Raw genomic sequence first — 14,215 nt, 5'->3', positions numbered from 1 at the left:
AAACCCAGGGCCTTGTGCTTCCTAGGTAAGCGCTCTACCACTGAGCTAAATCCCCAGCCCCTTATGTATACCTTTCTATTCCTCGTTTATTTTAAAATATTTTTTGATTGTAGGGAAGTAAAAAACACATAAACTACAAGCCTGTGCAGCATGTGATAGACATCTGTTTCAAAACAATGGGTTTGACAGGTGCTTTCAAGCTGTGATAAGGAGGCAGGAGATGTTCACGGGGAAGGAAGGAGTAGAATCTGCACAGGTAGAGCTGAGAATAAGTAAAAGCAGAGGAAACCACACACCAGGCTAGGAAGTACTTTATCTAAGCTTTTTTATGGCTATATAAGTAAATGTGTGTGTTGTAAAGAAAATTATATTTTAAACTGAGAGGACACTAATCATTTTTTTGTTTGTTTGTTTGGTTTTTTCTTTGTTGAGCTGGCCGAGGTTATGAATTTGAAAAGTATGGAATCTAGTGTGAGTTTACCCTCTTTGTGAGTGAATTTGTCCCAGGGAAGGTCAAGGAAAGCCTTAGAAATCCAAAGTGGTTTTTGGCTGCTTAGAGCAGAGTGGAGTTAGGAAGTCAACGATAGGTGGGGATTCTGCTTTACCGTGAGATTTTCTACCACCATGCACTTAAGTCAAAATGGCATTGGTCTTCAAGTCACCTCTAAACCCTATTGTTTCTCCATACAGAGAGAATCTTATTCTCCTTTCTGACACCCACCCTTTCACTGTCTGTTCTATGGCACCTACTGTTATTCCCCTTTGCTGGCTGAATTATCTCCATGATGTCATGCTTTTAAGCAGTAGTGCTAGCTTAAATTTTAAAACAGTACCCGAACTTGACAATAATCCTGCAGAGACTTGACACAGAGTTTCTTAAAATCCCAAACCAGGTGGGGTTGTAGCTCAGTGGTAGAGTGCTTCGGTAGTAAATGGAAGGACCCGAGTTTGATTCCCAAACAAAAATAACAGTCCCTAAGCACATAGCATTGTCTAAGTTGCTCAACATACCAAGTCTATAGCTGTTTATTAACTGCGAAATACCATATCCTTGCTTTAGGAGACCAGCAAGGACCAGTAGGTGTTCATACAGGTCTCAGTGGAATGTCAGTCACCTTGAACCTGAGTTTTCAATACTCACAACTTCACAGCCATTTCAAATCCAAACAAACAAACAAAAGTGAAAAAAAAGATAACTGAATTAAAAAGCAGATCTATTCTACAATTAATTAGGTCATAAATAATGTGTATATATTTTGTACTACACATTTATACTCTTAGAGAAAAAGACTTGTTGGTAAGTCTAGAGATTTGATGTCAAGTAGGGTCACCTGCTCATTTGTGTGGAGTGCAGACAGTTTTGTTGGAGCGCAGAGGAAGGGCTTGCTCTTTTCCCCTTAAAATCGAGTCGTCCAGAGCCGATACACAGGTCTTGGGCAGCAGAAGTTTCTGTCTACTAAGTAGTAAATCCTGGTTGCCCCCAATGATCACAGGGACAGGGTTTTGGTAATAATTTTGATGTCATTATCCTCCTCCAAAAATGCATGGATGATTCTGGCCTTTAAAAACAGATTTAAGAGGCTGCATTCGTCTTGACATTACCAACCTTTTAAAGATCATGCAGTGGAGCCCGCTGACCTTTCAGTCTTAACGATGTGTTGCAAAACAGTTTGCTAACATTAATGGAATGGAATGAGAAAGAGAGCAGACCAAGGAGCAGCCTGTGGAGAAGCAAGAGCATAAGACGGGCTTCAGTCAAAAAACAAAACAAAACAAAACAAAACAAAACAAAACAAACAAAAAACGGAACCCTTTGCTTCACTCCTATGGGAATTGAGGAACTGCTGGTGAATGGAAACAAAGGAAGTGACTTGACTCCACCATATCTCCTGTGATTCAAATATATGGGTGCATACCAAGGCATGGGTCAAGGGGAAGAAATTGGTATTTTGGTTGGGAGTGGTAATGACTGTATCTAACTCTTAAATACGCAAACTCTTCAGAACATTTACCTGACGAAGCCCTATAGTGCATTTCTATACTTACCAAGCCATGTATCCTCAGCAACATGCCTCACTATCTACTGGGAATGGCAATAAAATCACAAATAACATGTCCCTCCATTATATGACATTTGAAATATTTCCTAGATTTTAAAGACTCAAGGTATTATGCCTCAGACAATTCCCTGGTCCTGCCATGTGCCCAGTCTACAACAGGATTCACCCCTCACTGGGTCACTGTCTGAGCCTTTCCTTTTGTACGAACTTGAACAATTCTTAAGTCAAATGGTAGAACGCATTGGAAGAAAGCAGAGAAACAATGAGAATAGTGGCTGCCTGGATCTTTTGTGGTCTTAAACGATACAGTAAGCTAGACCACATTTTCAGGATAACAGATTTAGCAGAGGAACCTGAATTACATTGGAATCACTCTGGAAAAAATGCAAGAGTTGCCACATACAAGCAAACATATATAATCTCTCATATACAGATAAAATGGATTAAGTTCGGAGACACTGAATGTCATGCTTTCTAAAACCGATGGTGGGTCATACCAGTGCATACACTGAGGTGCATAATTCTATGCTAATCCATGGCCACTGCAGCCCAGTGAATGCTTTAAAATGCATACATGGTTAAAAATGTCACAGAGTATATCATTTTTCTATTAAGCCTAATACAGTGGAAAAAAAAACCATAATTCTTATCAGGAAAGGTGAGTTCATATTTCCATGGCAACCAAAGACTATCACTATCACTTTATTATTATTATTATTATTTTCATTTTACAAGGCACCTTTCTTGAAGTGTAATTCTTTTTATGCATGGGTGTGCTCGATAGCTCCCTGAGCACTTCTATTCCACAAGGTTCTGCACCACATTCTCATGCTGGAAACACAATGACTTGTTGTAATTATCTCATGAAATTCAACTCCCAACTAAAAACCTGAAGTGAAAATTGTAATCAGCTTCCTTCTCTTCTGTCAGTCACGATTACGCAGTGCCTTTCCCTTGGCAGGGTGCTCATAAGGAAATAGTATAGGCTCTTGCAGAGAAGGGGTTCCGTTCGTTATCCCCTGGTGTGGAAGATATGGGTCAGAGTCAGTTCAGGTTCCATGAGAAGAAAATAAAATGTTAGTGATTGTAAACCTTCCTACAGGAAGAAAAACACTGGCTGGCTTGAAATTGGTGATAACCAAGCAACACTGGAAGTCAAGCACTTTGGATGAGGAGATGAATGGTCTAGGAGATGACAGGTTTGCATGGGGAGAAAGGGGTGAACATGAGTTGTCAATAAACAAAAAAAAAGAAGAAGAAAAAGAAAAGAAAAAGGAAAAGAAAGCAAAGGAAGTTACTGTAGAGTTAGCATCAGGTCAGCATTGATTTGTTATCCAAAGAGGGTGAGAAAGGAAAGCATAAATAATCAGAAAGAATGCCTCACATAAATTATATCCTAGTTAGGTTTAGAGTCCCTTAAGAGAGTATCAAAATGCATCTAGGAGTAAGATGGTCTACTAAGAGATTCGGAGGCATTTAGTGATCAGATCATAAAGGGGGGAAACCCAGCAGACGTTCTTAAGTGGCAAAATAAGAATATTCCACATATAATGGGACAGCAAGTACAAAGGTACAAAGCTGTGAGCGTAGAGTGAAGTTCACATGCTAAACAGTCCCCAAGAAACAGTGAGCAATGTTAGTCTGAGAAAATATCACTGCTTAATAATATCAAGCACTACTAGGGATGTGAATTAGATCCCGTAGAGGTGTGCAACCTACATGAAGAGAAATACACAGTTATCTAAGTAAAAATGCACGGGCTGTGGAGAGATGCAGAGATGATTTCTGATGTAAATTATCGTGCATACCCATGAAGACGTGTAGAACAATGTTCAATACACATTGTTTAACATAGTGAAAAATTGGAAATCATGAAAGGACTCATAAATGGTTGAGTAGAGAGGTAAATTGTAGAGAATCCATTTAGTAGACTACTATTCCAAGGTCCTAGCTACTCAAACCCAATGTATGAGTCAAAGGGAGTAAATCTCACATATCTAATTAGCAGAAAAATAAAATAAGTTGCAGATTGGTATGAATTACAAGAACAGTGTGGACATAGAATCACCAATTGGGGTGTGTGTATGTGTGCATGCATGCGTGTGTGTGTGTGTGTGTGCATGTATATATGTGTGTGTGCATGTGTGTATGTGTATATGTGTATGTGCATGTGTGTATGTGTATATGTGGTGTGTGTCTGTGTATGTATTGTAAAAGTATGTGGTAAATGACCTCAGGTATTTTAAACAATATTGCAATGAATGTAATGAGTGAAAATATTTTTGTAGACCATACAAACACAACAGATATTATTTAGTTTTGAAAAAAGACATCTGCTATTTTTTCACAGCACTGATGGAATTGGAAGATGCTATACTTTGAGAAATAACCTAGAAACAGAAAGATACATACTGCATGATCACATAGTATTTATTACGAGAAATCCAAACACTGCATGTTCTCATAGTCTAGATATAGAATACCAAAAACACTACAATCCAGCCAGCCATTGTGGCTCATGCCATAGTTTTGGCTCTTAAGGGGCTGAGGTAGAACATTGCTTGACTCCAGCAACAAAATGAAAAAAAAGTAACCAAATTTGCAGAATCACAGAGGGACATGATGGTTGACAGGGGCCAGGACTGCTGATAAAAGGAAGACATTAATTGAAGGTACAAATTTGACTTTATGCAAGATAAATGGTTCCTAGAGTCTACTGCATAGGACAGCAATTAGAGGTAATGATGTTCTGTTATATACTAAATAGTCCTTCAGTAGAATTATGTGGTATTAGGCTCTTAATCTACATTCAATATCTATAACAATAATAAACACAGCAGGGAGAACTTGAGAGGTGATGACCAAGTGATGACAGCTGTGTTGATATATATCTTATCTCAGTAAGTATTTTTTAAAATTGTATTCATGTGCATTTGTGGGTATGTGCACATGAGTGTAGGGACTCTTGGAGGTCAGAAGAAGGTGCTGGATCCCCTGCAGCTGGAGGTACAGGCTGCATTGGTACTGGAAACTGAACTCCGGTCCTGTGGTAGGGCACCAAAATCCCTCAACTACTGGCCAGTCATTCCACCTCCATTTCAAAGCAATTTGTGTAGGAATCCTAGATAGATAATTTCCTATAGTGGTTTGTTCTAGGTAGAAGAGGAAGAGGATTGAGGAACACAAAGATGCTTTTAACTTCAGGAAACCAAGATTTGCAGAGTAGACCTAAAATGCATTACAGGGTGCAAGTGGACCATGAGGAATACATATTCACCTGTTAGCTATGCACTATCAATCAATTGGACCACTCACATAGGGACTTCACATGCTTTTATGTCATTTAGTGGGGACTTATATAAAACCAGGCCTTGGGTAGGATGGGGTCAGTGGGTCCTCAGGTCTGTTTGTTAGCTCAGTGGTCAGTGTTTGTTGAATGTTGTCTTGCATCAATCAATCCATTACTGGAACACTCCTCCACATAGTATGTCTCTTCCCAGGAGTTCCTGATTCAGGAGCCCTGGATTTACATTTCCAACAAGTCCCTTGGTGCGGCTTCTAGGCAGAAACTGCATTTGGAGAAACCTTTGATGTAATCCAATTTTCTTATTTTATGCTTCAAGAGAATGAAGACAGAGATATTTCAGTTTTGTAATGTGAGGTCACGTAGCAGGTGAGAGAATTGAAGTTTCATTCAAAATCCTATTAATTCTAAAACTGCATATGAAGTTTCAATTGTATCGTGGCTGCTGTGCTGGGCACTGGGTTTGAAAGGATGAATATGACATGGTTTGTGCGTTCCAGGAGCTCATAACCTGGTAGACAGAATAGATGATATATTGTTTAAGACTCCTGAGGGGAGAGGAAACTATGACCAATGAAAAGTATCTGCTTTCTGACTGAGGTGACCTAAGGCATCTTAAAGGCTAACCTGTCACCTGTAAGAAAAAGAAGCAGGAAGGAGGGGGAAATTCCACGTGAGCGAAACTGCTTGTGAGAAGCATGACCAAGAGAACATGGCATCATGCTGAACAGTGGGAACCTTGGCTCTATCCCTAGTTGGAAGCCAGAACTATGATTTTACCTCCAAACCTCATTGTCCTCTTCCAAAATGAAGGGTGTCAAAGAATATATGATTAATATATGGGTTGTCTGAAATAATGAATGTACAGAGTGAATTGGTATCATGCTGGAAACATAATTTACCCCTCATATGAATGGCTATTGTTTACTGTTCTTAGCCTTATCAAAGCACAGTGGCTCATCAGAGCATGGTACCCTCATAGTCTTTAATGAACTGATGTGTGAGATGCAGGTGTCTGCATTATTGTCTGTGATGCCCCTCCTTTCCTCTCCTCTCCTTCCGTTCCCCTTCCCCCTCTTCTCTCCTTTCCCCTCCTGCCCCTTCCTCTCCTATTTTTATCTTATTTTATTTCCCTTTCTTCTTTCTCCCTCTCTCCCTTCCTTGCTCCTCCCTCCCTCCTTCTCTTTCTTTCTCTTTTTCTCTGTTTTGTGAGACTGGTCACTATTTAGCCAAAGGAAAATGACCTTCTTGTCCTATATCTGAAGAGCTGAGATTATTAACATGTTTCATTTGTGAGTCTCTGGCTCTGTTTCTCAGGACTTTCCCCTTCCTGCTTGGAGAGCACTAAAAACTGAGCCACATTCACTGGGCAGTCCCAATGGTACCTTCTAATGCAAACACAATGAACCTATAGGAGAGAATTTAGGCAGAGGAATGCCATTCCAAAGTGTCTGTATAACAATGAAGAAAAATAGATAAGCAAAAGAGGGAGAGGCCAGGCATCAAAGAAAAAAAGAGGTCAATTTTGGAAGGAGGAGATGTATCTGTGTGGGTATGTTTACAATGGGAAAGAAAAATATTGCCTATGCAAATCATGAATTCCCCAGTTGGAAGTTGAATTTAAGGGGGCAAAATAAACTACCCAGTGACATTGTGTAGGGATATCAGACACTGAGGAATAGGGAAGGGACAATACATGAGAAAGTATCCCAGCAGCCTAAAGAGAATTCCAGTGACAAGAAGTGGTCAACAATACAGAATAGTCCAGACAGCAAATGGGTAAAGGACCCCAGAATGACATTTGCGCATCCAGAAGAGTGAACGATGACCTGCTTATTTCTTGGTTTCATGCATTCCATGTATTCCACATTGAAATTGAGATTTTCATAGAAGGATGTTAAAGGACACAGGAGTTAGATCAGGGAGTAATGATCCCCAAGCTCCAACCAATGGTCAAATTAAAAACTCCTCTCCTGAAAGCCTAAACAGCAATAGAACTTTCAATGTTTTATCCTAACTTCCCTCCAGGGCCTGGATAGAGTTACTAGTGCCCTGTGACCTACCCTGTGTATCCTGTAATGAAGGGTTTTCATGTCTCAGTTTCTGGTCTTTCTTTCCCCTTGCCTTGGAATACCTACCCATTGTTTAAAGTGATGAGATATTTATAGGAGCATTCTACTCACACCCCACAGTTTGATCCCTTAGTCAGGCCAGATACTCCAACCTTGCACATGGACCTCGCCATGGTCTGTTGAGGACTCCTCACAGCACTCCCCACAATCTATGCTTATTTGATTATTTATCTCTTTAATCCCTGAAGAAGCACCTGGGCTCAGTTGATCCAGGTTCTATCACAGTGTTATTGTATCCACGTGCCTGGCATATAAGTGTCTAATACAGTTATTGTAAGAAGAATGGGGGCTAGACAAGACAGATGATATTCTAAAATCATTTAGGGAAAGCATAAGAATACTCATGATGAAGCAACACATATAGAGTTCCATTGGGCAGGTAGAACTGAGATGTGAGGTAAGCAGGCAATCAGGACTACTTGGAGGAAGTCACAGGATCTTCATAAGCATACTTGACATTGACAATGTTATCATTACTGAGTGATTGAGGAGTGTTTCTTCTTTTTTATGAATGAGGGCACAACAGCTTTGAGAGGCAACTAATTTGTTGTGTAAACTACACAGTACATAGGAGTCAGTGTTGGAATGATTAGGACTTCTGTAGTACCCAGTTATACTATAAAACAATGTGGCTTTCATTTATAAAGTAAAACAGGCCACCAAGAACTTTAAAATGAGAACAGAGACCCTGCATCCTTTCATTGATTTAGGAGCAAGGGCAACCATGCTGCAGAGGCAAAAGAAGCAAACACACACAGCAGTTAAGGGGGAAGGGTCAGAATTCATTATTATGTAAATAGAAATGTATGGAAAATATGACCCAGCTCTAATTTTAATCACCCAGCAGTTGACTATGACAGAACATCTTGTACAAATTTTTAGACTTAAGGAAGCCCCTACTTATAAAAGAGAGAAAGCAGACACATTTTGTCTCTCCACAAAACTGTGGTGAGAAATAGAACACCAATTTTAAGTATTTTGCAAAGCAAAACAAATTTTATATTTCCTAAGAGATGAGACATTAATTGTTGGGCTCTGAAATTCTTCTTTCTTATACTCTCTGATATATTTTGCTCACAAAACTGTTGCTTCTCATTTTCTTTCTGCCTTAATCCTAATAATGTGATTGCAATTAAGTCCATGGTGTTATTTCAACTCAAGGGGAGAATTAATTTAAAATAGCTAATGTCCTTCATGAAATATGAAATAGTCTTCTAGTCTCCATCTGCACCAAGAGCTGGGACTTTCCCGCAGTCCTTGGTCCCAAAACCTGCTGGCAGAGAGCTGGTCTGCCAGAAGCACTCTCCATCCTGAGCCCTCAGCCCACAGATCACAGGCTCACAGGCCCAGAGGAGGGACAAGCTCCAGTCAGAGACAGCAAGACCAACCAACATGAGAAATAACCAGACGGCAAGAGGCAAGTGCAAGAACCTAAGCAAAAGAAACCAAGGCCACTTGGCGTCATCCAAACCCAGTTCTCCCATCACAGCAAATACTGGATATCCCAACACACTGGAAAAATCAAGATTTTGATTTAAAATCACATCTCATGATGATGATAGAGGACATTAAGAAGGACATATATAACTCCCTTAAAGAAATACAGGAGAACTCAGGTAAACAAATAGAAGCCCATAAAGAGGAAACACAAAAATCCCTTAAAGAATTAAAGGAAAATACAAGTAAACAGGTGAAGAAATTAAATAAAACCATCCAAGATCTAAAAATGGAAATAGAAACAATAAATAAATCACAAAGGGAGACAACCATGAAGATAGAAAACCTTGGAAGGAGATCAGGAGTCATAGATGCAAACACCATCAAAAGAATACAAAAAATTGAAGAGAGACTCTCAGGGGCAGAAGATACCATAGAAAACATTGACACAATAGTCAAAGAAAATGCAAAAAGAAAAAGGTTCTAACCCAAACATCCAGGAAATCCAGGATACAACGAGAAGTCAAAACCTAAGAATAATAGGTATAGAAGAGAGCAAAGATTCCCTACTTAAAGGGCCAATAAATACCTTCAACAAAATTATAGAAGAAAACGTCCCTAACCTAATCAGAGATGCTCATGAACATACAAGAAGCCTATAGAACTCCAAGCAGATTGGACCAGAAAGTAAATTCCTCCCATCACATAATATTCAAAACACCAAATACATAAAACAAAGAAAGAATATTAAAAGTGATAAGGGAAACAGCTCAAGTAACATATAAAGGCAGACCTATCACAATTACACCAGACTTCTCACCAGAGTCTATGAAAGCCAGAAGATCCTGGGCAGAGGTCATACAGACCCAAAGACATCACAAATGCCAGACCAGGCTACTATATCCAGTAAAACTCATAACATCGATGGAGAAACCAAGGTAATCCATGACAAAAATCAAATTTAAACAGTATCTTTTCACAAATCCAGCCCTACAAATGATAGTAGATGGAAAAGTCCAACAGAAGGAGGGAAACTATACCCTAGAAGAAGCAAGAAAATAATCTTGCAACAAACCCAAAAGAAGAGAGCCACACAAACACAATTCCACCTCTAAAAACAAAAATAACAAAAAACAACAATCACTATTGTTTAATATCTCTTAACATCAGTGGACTCGATCCCCCAATTGAAAAAATACAAACATAGACTAACAGACTGGATATGTAAACAGGACCCAGCATTTTGCTGCATACAGGAAACACATCTCAATGACAAAGACAGACACTACCTAAGCGTAAAAGGTTGGAGAAAATTTTTCCAAGCAAATGGTCCCAAGAAACAAGCTGGAGTAGCCATTCTAATATCGAATAAAATTACTTTAAACCAAAAGTTATCAAAAAGATATGGAAGGACACTTCATATTCATCAATGGAAAAATCTACCAAGATGAACTCTCAATTCTGAAATCTATGTTCCAAATGCAAGGGCACCACAATAAAAGAAACTTTACTAAAGCTCAAAGCATACATTACAACATACACAATAATAGCAGGTGACTTCAACACCCCACTCTCATCAATGAACAGATCATGGAAACATAAACTAAACAGAGACACAGTGAAACTAACAGAAGATATGAACCAAATACATTTAACAGACATCTATAGAACATTAGACAGTAGAAACCAGGAGATTGAAATCACCCCATGCATCCTGTCAGATCATCATGGACTAAGGCTGGTCTTCAGTAACAACAAAACAATAGAAATCTCACATACAAATGGACGCTGAGCAACACTATGCTAAATGACAATCTGGCCAAGGAAGAAATAAAGAAAATGAAGACTTTTTAGAATTCAATGAAAATGAAGGCATAACATACCCAAACTTATGGGATACAATGAAAGTAGTGCTAAGAGGAAAACTCAGCTCTGAGTGTCTCCAAAAAAGAAATTGGAAAGAGCATACACTAACAGCTTATTAGCACACCTGAAAAATCTAGAACAAAAGGAAGCAAGTTCATCTAAGAGGAGAAGAAGACAGGAAATAATGAAACTCAGGGCTGAAATCAACCAAGTAGAAACAAAAAGAACTATACAAAGAATCAACAAAACCAGGAGCTGGTTCTTTGAGAAAAATCAACAAGATAGATAAACCCTTATCCAGACTAACTAGAGGGCAGAGTGACAGTATCCAAATTAACGAAATCAGAAATGAAAAGGGAGACATAACAACAGAAACTTAGGAAATTCAGAAAATTATCAGATCCTACTACAAAACTGGAAAATCTAGAGGAAATGGACAATTTTCTAGACAGATACGAGGCACCAAACTTAAATCAGGATCAGATAAACCATCTAAACAGCCCTGTAACCCCTAAAGAAATAGAAACAGTCATTTAAAGTCTCCCAACCAAAAAAAATCTGGGAGCAGAATTCTATCAGATCTTCAAAGAAGACCTAATATCAATACTCTTTGAACTATTCCACAAAATAGAAACAGAAGGAATACTACCCAATTTGTTCTTTGAAGCCACAATTTTGCTTATACCTAAACCACACAAAGGTCTGACAAAGAAAGAGAACTTCATACCAATTTCCCTTATGAATATCGATGCAAAAATACTCAATAAAATCCTTGCAAACCGAATCCAAGAGCCCATCAAAAAGATCATTCACTATGATCAAGTAGGCTTCATCCCAGGGATGCAGAGATGGTTCAATATATGGAAATCCATCAACATAATCCACTATATAAACAAACTAAAGGAAAAAAAAGGACAAGATCATTTCATTAAATGCAAAGAAAGCATTTGAGAAAATTCAACACCCTTTCATGTTAAAAGTCTTGGAAATATCAGGAATTCAAGGCCCATATCTAAACACAGTAAAAGCAATATACAGCAAACTAGTAACCAGCATCAAACTAAATGGAGAGAAACTTGAAACAATTCCACTAAAATCAGGGACTACACAAGGCTGCCCACTCTCTTCCTACCTATTCAACATAGTACTTGAAATCCTAGCCAGAGCGATTAGTCAACAAAAATAGGTTAAATGGATACAAATTGGAAAGAAGGAAGTCAAAATATCACTATTTGCAGATTATATAATAGTATACTTAAATGATCCCAACAATTCCACCAGAGAACTCCTATAGCTGATAAACTTCAGCTGGATATAAAATTTACTCAAACAAACCAGTAGCCTTCCTCTACTCAAAGGATAAATAGGCTGAGAAAGAAATTAGGGATATTACACCCTTCACAATAGCCTCAAATAATATAAAATAGTTGGTGTGATTCTAACCAAGTAAGTGAAAGATCTGTATGACAAGAACTTCAAGTCTCTGAAGAAAGAAATGAAAGATCTCAGAAGATGGAAAGAACTCTCATGCTCATGGATTGACAGGATTAATATAGTAAAAATGGCCATCTTGCCAAAAGCAATCTATAGATTCAATGCAATCCCCATCAAAATTCCAACTCAATTCTTCATAGAATTAGAGCAATTTGCAAATTCATTTAGAAAAGCAAAAAACCCAGGATAGTGAAAACTATTCTCAACAATAAAAGAACTTCTGGGGGAATCACTACCCCAACTTCAAGCTGTATTTCAGAGAATTTGTGATAAAGCTTTATGGTATTGGTACAGAGACAAGAAGGTATATTAATAGAATAGAATTGAAGACCCAAAAGGGAACCCACACATCTAGGGTCACTTGATCTTTGACAAAGGAGCTAAAACTACCTAATGGAAAAAAGTCAGCAATATCAACAAATGATGCTGGTTCAAGTGTAGAAGAATGCAAAATGACCCATTCTTATCTCTTTTTACAAAGCTTAAGTCCTAGTGGACCAAAGACCTCCACATAAAACCAGATACACTGAAACTAATAGAAGAGAAGTTGGGGAAGAGCCTTGAACACATAGGCACAGGGGAAACTTTCTTGAACAGACACCAATGGCTTATGCTATAAGACCAAGAGTCAGCAAATGGGACCTCATAAAATTGCAAAGCTTTTTTATGGCAAAGGACACTGACAATAGGGCAAAACAGTGACCAACAGATTGGGAAAAGGTCTCTACCAATCCTGCATTCGATAGAGGGCTTATATCTAATATATTCAAAGAAGTCAAGAAGTTAGACTCCAGAGAATCAAATAATCCTATTAAAAATGGGGTACAGAGCTAAACAAAGAATTCTCAACTGAGGAATACCTAGTGACTGAGAAGTACCTAAAGAAATGTTCAACATCCTTAGCCGTTAGAGAAATGCAAATCAAAACAACCGTGAGATACAACCTCACACCAGTCAGAATGGCTAAGATAAAAAAACTCAGGTGAGTATATATGCTGGCAAGTATGTGGAGAAATAGGAATACTCCTCCATTTTTGGTTGGATTGCAATCTGGTACAAGCACTCTGGAAATCATTCTGGTGGTTCCTCAGAAAATTGGTCATAGAATTAACTGAGGACCTAACTACAACACTCCTGGGCATACACCCAAAAAATGCTCCAACATATAACAAGGACACATGCTCCACTATTTCCATAGCAGCCTTATTTATAATAGCCAGAAGCTGGAAAGAACCCAGATGTCCTTCAACAGAAGAATGGATACAGAAAATGTGGTACATTTACACAATGGAGTATACTCAGCTATTAAAAATAATGACTATGTGAAATTCTTAGGCAAATCGATAGAACTAGAAAATGTCATCCTGAGGGAGGTGACCCAAACACAAAAGAACACACATGATATACAGTCACTGATAAGTGAATATTAGCCCAAAATATTGGAATATCTAATTCACAGATCATAAGATGCTCAAGAAGAAGAAAGATCAAAATGTAGATGCTTTATTCCTTCTTAGAAGGGAAAACAAAATACTCATTGGAGGAAACACATGGGGAAAGAGTGGAGCACGGACAGAAGAAAAGGTCCTCCAGAGACTGTCCTACCTGAGGATCCATCCCATATGCAGCCACCAAACCCAATCACTATTGCTGATGACAAGAAGTGCTTGCTGACAGGAGCCAGATATGGGTGTCTCTTGAGAGGCTCTGCCAGAGCCGTACTGATACAGATGAGGATGCTTGCAGCCAACCATATCAGACTGAAGAAGAGGACCCAATGGAGGAGTCAGAGAAAAGACTGAAGGAGCTGAAAAGGTTTGCATCACCATAGGATGAACAACAGTGTCAACCAATCAGAATCTACCAGAGCTCCCAGGGACTAAACCATCAACCATTGAGTACACATGGGGGGACCCATGGCT

At 38.8% G+C, this 14,215-nt stretch overlaps 1 protein-coding gene and 1 long non-coding RNA gene across 2 annotated transcripts in view; both read right to left on the bottom strand.

Moving 5' to 3' along the window:
- The window catches only part of LOC108352121 (uncharacterized), a 29,371-nt gene extending 22,951 nt beyond the window's left edge, over nucleotides 1–6,420 (bottom strand). The window contains exon 1 of the long non-coding RNA XR_005490695.2: nucleotides 72–6,420. This is a non-coding gene — a long non-coding RNA (uncharacterized LOC108352121). The remainder of the gene's footprint in view (nucleotides 1–71) is intronic.
- Car10 (carbonic anhydrase 10) overlaps nucleotides 1–14,215 on the bottom strand; it is a 502,355-nt gene that overhangs the window by 371,543 nt on the left and 116,597 nt on the right. The window lies entirely within an intron of this gene.

This window comes from Rattus norvegicus, chromosome 10, assembly GCF_036323735.1.
Source record: "Rattus norvegicus strain BN/NHsdMcwi chromosome 10, GRCr8, whole genome shotgun sequence".
NCBI lineage: Eukaryota > Metazoa > Chordata > Mammalia > Rodentia > Muridae > Rattus > Rattus norvegicus.
Note: the sequence above shows the minus strand (reverse complement) of the source record. Positions and strands in the feature narration are given on the sequence as shown.